We start from the raw sequence: 6,880 nt of genomic DNA, 5'->3' as shown, positions 1-6,880 counted from the left end.
GCAACAATTTTAATTATAGATCGACTTTCTTTGATTTAGGCTGAGTATCGAAGAATTCTTTAAAAGTCCTCAAAGCAGACCATGCATTTGTAGCATTTTCTATATGGACATACATTTCATCATTGACAAAAGATTTAATGAGGGCTAATGCTTTGGCATTATTAACTTCCCATTTTGCTAGTGTAGCTGCATCTGTGGGTTTATTTGACTTAATATCACCATCACATATACCCTGCCACAATTCATTATAATGAGAGTGCTTTCGATGAGGCGTTGCCATGTTTTATAAGATTTTGTACCTTCAAGTTTGTCGGAATCAGAAAACAAATTAATCAACTTTGACATTGTAGTGTTGAAGCTTCACACCAAGAATCAGACTAAAAAAAATATCAAGATGGGCAACACAACACACAACACACTACACAAAAAATGATCTATCGGGGCTTGGCCTTGACCCTCGTATAGTCGTTGAAACAGGAGAAAAATAATTGAGCTTTGCACTTGACTCTAGTCAATTTCTCAAATATTTACAAGGTAACTTTCAAAATTTGACTTTTACAATGATGCTCTTGCAAAATCTGGTAAAAAAAAATGTTACCCCCCCTCAAAGTAAAATTACTTTGAGTTACAATGTGATGTTAACACCAAATGGTTCAAAAGTTTAAACCTAAAAAAAAAAAAAGTAAAATTACTTTGAGTTACAATGTGATGAACCCAAATTTAAAATAAATAAATAAAAACTCTTGTTTGATAAATTACCCAACTCAGCTTATTTCTCCTTTACAATTTTATTTTTTTTATAATTCACCTTATCCCTCCATCTTTTATTTAAAACTCCCATTAAAAAACGTAAGTGAATTTCACGTGAACTTTAAAGCATACATCATGCTTTTAAAAAACCACATCCTTTGACCATTTAAAATAACTCATGGTGCATGCTTTTAGCAATCCACACTGGATGGCTTCTTGCTGCTGGTTTCACTGCAAAAAAAACAAGTGCATGCTTTTAGCAATCCATGCTGGTTGGCTTGTTTTGTTTATCCATGCAGGCGAACGCTTCGACACTTCTCTCTGGTCGATTGTCTTTTTTGTTTATCCATGCAGGTAATACATCTTCACTAATTCAACTTTAAACTTCCAAATAAAAAATCTTTAAGAGGCTGAATATTTTTTTAGGTTGTCCTCCATGCTGGTAATACAGAGTGCCACACATTTTACCAATTATTTGTCTCAATTGGTAAAAATCCAGTGAGTACAATGGCCATGCTTAGCTCGACAGTCTTCTTGGTATTACTATCGATGATGGTCATTGGTACCATCGTTTATCTCAGATTGTGGACTGTGGAAGCTAATCTTGATCCCACTGATACAAACAAGAATAGACAGGTTTATGTTCGAGCAGTCGCAAAGCGAAGCGTTGGATGAATAGACAGGTTTATGTTCGAGTAGGCGCAAAGCGAAGCATTGGATGAAGCAGCTGAATGGAGAAAGAAGTATGACGAAGAGGTGGAGAACTCTAATGAAAGCATGCAAAAGCTTATAGAGGTTACTCAAACCCTAGAAAAGCAAATCAACGGCTGGAGAATCTATCTGGAAACACGTTTAAATGAGTTACAAAAGGAAAACCATGGGATGTTCAAAGATACAACAAAAATGAAGTAAGCGGTGGAATATCAGAAGCTCAAGTGTGAGAAGACAGGAATCAAAGAAGTCTGAAGAAATCAGACGGTCTCATGATGGAAACTGGAGGTTCCGCCAGGCGCAAGGGTCTTCGTCAAAGTCTGAATGCCGACGCTGACACCATCACTCAATAGATGTAAATCCACATCCGTTGCATCACAATAGCCACACAGATTTTGCAGAAAAGTCACACAGAGTTTGCATTTTTTTGTTTTTGTTTTTCTTAATAATAAAAATGATTTTAGAATTTACAAATCTAAAATCAATAATAAAATTTATGTTCCTTTTAAACAAAAAAACTAGACAAATTCCATACCAATCATTCGCTGATGAATTCAATGGAGTTTTCAAAAAACTTGTAGAGCTGGAATCTCCTCCTCACATCCACTGCAGCATTACTGGAGCTCTGATACCACAATAATGGCAGAAGTGTCCTCAGACACGTAATTTTATTAATCAGAAAAAACAATTACATATTGATTTTGCAAGAGTTTACACCCGAACTACAAAACACTCTTGCAATGAGCTATTTATAAGCTAAAATGTCCTAACTACCTCTAATTATGGATCACTTATTAAATAACAAGTGTCCACTTACAATAAATGCTATTCAAACAACTTGCTAACAAATCTCCAAAAATAAAGCCTAAGATACGACACATTTGTAGAGTCATATCTTGCTACAACAATATACTAATTCTAAATGTCTCCATTAAATAATTAAGTATTATAGAATAATAATTATTAATTTAATATCTTAAATTAATAATTATTTTATTCCAACTTTATAACCTATGATAATATTTTATTTTTGGATCATCTAACAAAAGCTAAAGGAAAGTGGCCACCGAAGCAAGCAAGACCTCGGGATGCAAGTGAGAAGGAAAATGTTGCTCCTTACAACAAGTTTAATGCAGTGGATAAGGGACATGGACCTTAGCCTAGAGAGCAACCTAATAAAGGTGATGGTAGGGGACAGTTGTTGTTATGTGAAAAATTCTCTTCTACAGACAAAAGGGAACTCCCTAGATCTAGTGGTTTGATCTAGAAACAAAGGGGAAAAAATATCTATGAATTCCTTAGAGAAATTAGCTTATGCAAGAAAAGACCTACCTGGAATCTATAGTAAGACCTTCTCTTATTCTTGCAAGCTCCAACTTTAGCTCCAATCGCTATAAATGGAACCTGCACAATGACCAAAACAAGCAAGAGAACTACAATATCCACATAGCATAAACTAATCACTCTAATAAATGGGCCAAATGTGCATTGAATTAGACACAAGTATAGGAAAACATAGTACTTTTTGTGTTAATAGATAAAGGGGAGAGTTACAACCATTTATAGATTATTGACCTTGTAGATGTCTCCCCAATTGTCGTGTCCTTCCTTTCCACAAAGAAAACCTTCAACCTCAACCCTAATACATCAATGAATGAAACCTTAAGCTCAAAGTAGCAGTATGAGGGCACTAGTAATCTATAAAAGCCAACCCACACTCTATGGAAGGCAGTAGATTTATAGGGTAAAATTGGTAGTTTAGGATTTACCAATCTAGGACTTGGATACATAGTACTTTTTGTGTTAATAGATAAAGGGGAGAGTTACAACCATTTATAGATTATTGACCTTGTAGATGTCTCCCCAATTGTCGTGTCCTTCCTTTCCACAAAGAAAACCTTCAAGCTCAACCCTAATACATCAATGAATGAAACCTTAAGCTCAAAGTAGCAGTATGAGGGCACTAGTAATCTATAAAAGCCAACCCACACTCTATGGAAGGCAGTAGATTTATAGGGTAAAATTGGTAGTTTAGGATTTACCAATCTAGGACTTGGATCCACATATGGAGGAGGATAAGATCTAGGGACAAGAGATAAGACCTCAAGGGTAGGAATTTGAGATCTCTATCCAAGGTAAATAGTTAAATCCACCTTAGAAGCTTATGGAAGGAGAAGATTCGGAAATAATTTTTTTATTTTCCCACAATTCTAGAACCATCGCACCTACAGAGTAGAGTAACCTGCACTGGTCAATGCAGGTGCTCAGTTATGCAACTTGCAACAATTGTAGGTGGAATAAAGTGCAAGGTGCGATGGGGCCAAAAACATAATTTTTTAACTGATTGACCCAGAAATTCTGACTTGTTGGATAGATCATGTTCAAGGCTTTGCAAGGGATGATGGAAAAGTGTCAAGGATGTTAATTGATCTAGTTTTCAGTTCATTTGATTGGATGCGACAAAATGACCTATAATAAATTGCCCCCTAAAGTACAATGTCAGAAACAATGGCTAAGGATTGAAGTGCTTTACCTTGTGATAAGTTTGGATCAAGAATAGATTGGTTGAGATCATCATATGTTATAATACATGTTATCATCATGATATCATTGTTGTGAGAGGCATACCCATACTCAACATATAGGCCTAAAAATAAACAAGAATAAAAAAGACCCTTTGTCATTGGAACCTGCAAAACAAGATCCACCCATTAAAGCCACACGGGAAGATGTAGAAATGGAAGAAGATGCATGATGCACTAGAGCCCTCAAATCCAAAATACCCAAGGGACGTGGAGTTACACAACATTAATCTTCAAACCCTAGTAGAAGAATAGAAAATCAAAGATCAAATGACTATTCCAAAGGAGCAAGTCCAAATAATTACTCAAGACTATCTCAAACACCAATTCCTAACCTTATGCCATGTTGAGCACTAAGGTAAGATCCCCTCCAAAGAATTTTTTCTTTCTTCCTATGGAGTAAAAATAAATGCTCCCAAAGACAAGCTAAGTCTTCCAAACGAACTAGAAAGGAGAGGCGGAGAAAATAATAGTTAATTATTGGAAGATCTGGGAGATTATTTGGTAAACACATGAAGGGTCTTGCCTATGAATGCAATCTTCACCCCTCTTCTCAATGCTCACCATGCAAGTCATATCATGGAACGCAATGGGTCTCGATGGTGAATCAAAGCAAAGCCTCCTTAAAAATAAGTTGCTATAGGAAAATCTAGACATATTACTATTATAGGAAACAACATTTTCCTCAGAATCTCTCAAAAAAATATTAAAATTGATTTGGAAAACAATGACCACATAGCTCAAGATGCTTCTGGAGCATCCAAAGGACTAGCTATCATATGGAATCGCTTATCAGTCTCTCTACGAGACTATTTCTCTTTTCCAAAATTTCTAATAGTTATTTTTCAACTGATAGGTTCAACAGAAATGGGTTTCATCTAAAATGTATATGGGCCCAACATACCTATTGACAATCAACTCTTCATTTAGAACCTCCATAAAGTCTCCAAGTTTACAAGGGCAAGCTTCTAGATTTTAGGAGGAGACTTCAACTTTATAAAAAATCTCCATGAAAAGAAAGGTGGCATTAGAAGACTTGAGGAAGAAAGCTCATTGCTTGTTGATTCTATCAATGCTTCCAATCTCATTGACCTTGACACCTGCTATGGTCTCTTCACTTGGAACAACCAACGAGGGGGCCCTTCACAGGTTGCTTCATGAAGCAATCACATAATCACTTCCAATCCATTCTCACAGAAATAATGTAACAACTCTTTTTCTAATCGTCTCATAAATGTCCTTATGAATTGTAACTTATGTAATAATACGGAAAATGTAATATATGGATGAGATGGATTAGTGGACATGACTCATATATTTAGGAGGAGGAATTGCTTGTGCGGTGTTTTAAACCCAAACACAACCTACTTCATTTATTTACCTACCCAGCTCCCAGGAAAATTAAATGATTTGTTGGAGTAGATATTGAAGTTGAGTGTGGGCATCCTGCGACAAAGGACGTTCCCATACTATCCTTAATCTTGTGGGACGTGTTGATGAAGTCAATACACAAGAGAGCGACATGAATAAGGGGGAGCAGGGAAGGGGTGGATGGCGATTATTAGAAAATAAAGGAAACGAGCTAGTATGGGAGGGGAGTGATTGGGTAGAAGGAGAATTGATGATTGTTTAGTTTTACTAACGACATGAGGGGAAGTTGGGCCATTGCTTGAGGAATCCCGATGGAGAAAAGTGAGGCTTATGTGTAGAAGTAAGAGGGTTCTGAAGGAGCACATTGCAGCCAAAAAAAAAAGAAGGTGTAGAAGTAAGAGGGTTCTAAAGGAGCACATTGCAGAAAAAATAAAAAAATAAAATAAAATAATAAAAATAAAAAAAAATCTTGGAGAATGGGACATTGCTTCCACTATTCTAGTGATACCTTATCTTCCTACTAGCGTTAATATGACCAAGAGAGTTCATGGAAATATTGATTCACTTGGGTGATTGCCTTGGGGATGAGAAAACACCCTCTAGAGTGAGATTAGGCTCCTGGAATGAGAGAACCATCCCTAAGTCTTGGTTGGGTTTTGTGATTGTTTTCCTTAGAGATACATTATGGTATTTATTGCCTAGGAGTAGTGAATAAACCACCTGAGAAGTGAACTCCTCCTATTGGCTACTTGTTTGACTAATTAATGGTGTGAATACCCCTGAGCACTTACCTCCTCATACTCTGAATTTTGCTTGGGGGTGGTTAGTTACAAGAAATATTGTTGCACAATTGGCCTCTGGTTGGATGGAAAGTTGAAGTCCCTCCTCTAGTTGCAATCCATTTGAAAACTAATAAGATAAGTGTTTAATATTGTATATATTTGTAGCAGGGATGACTAATGCGTATTCCTATAATATCTAAGTAAGAATGTTTGGTTTATTATATAGCCATGGTGGACCAACTATCTAGCGTATTTATGGTGAATATAAGTTGCCTGAGTTGTGTCATTGTAGCCTTATTAATTCATTGCAAGAGCTATGATGTTTTTATGCCTAGTGGCCTTAAAGCAGCTAGAAACTCTCGTTATTTTATGCACTTTAAGTCATCTCCTGTTGTTATGAGATTGGGAAACTACCTATTATAACCATGCTTGTGTGTTGTCTCTTAAGTGGTCCAACTTATATGTTGTGTGAGTGGATTTGCTCCAATGAAATAAATGTTGATATTTGTAACACCCCACTCCACATTTACCCACTTTCACCTACTTTCCATGGTAAATATGAGTTGAGAGTTACTATGCATGACCCAACTTCCAAGATGAAATTATGGTGTCCACTTGTCCAAAACTTACTGCAAACACTTAGAGAAACATGATCACACAACCATCAAAGTATCTTTCCTTGGT

At 36.3% G+C, this 6,880-nt stretch overlaps 1 pseudogene; it reads left to right on the top strand.

Annotated features, from left to right (window-relative positions):
* Positions 1-1,257: 1,257 nt before the first annotated feature.
* Positions 1,258-1,716, top strand: LOC149259638 (uncharacterized; annotated as a pseudogene).
* The last annotated feature ends 5,164 nt before the right edge of the window (positions 1,717-6,880 follow it).

Source organism: Pinus tabuliformis, chromosome 6, assembly GCF_031772625.1.
Source record: "Pinus tabuliformis cultivar Carrire ecotype Pingquan chromosome 6, CPIR1, whole genome shotgun sequence".
Lineage (NCBI taxonomy): Eukaryota > Viridiplantae > Streptophyta > Pinopsida > Pinales > Pinaceae > Pinus > Pinus tabuliformis.
Note: the sequence above shows the minus strand (reverse complement) of the source record. Positions and strands in the feature narration are given on the sequence as shown.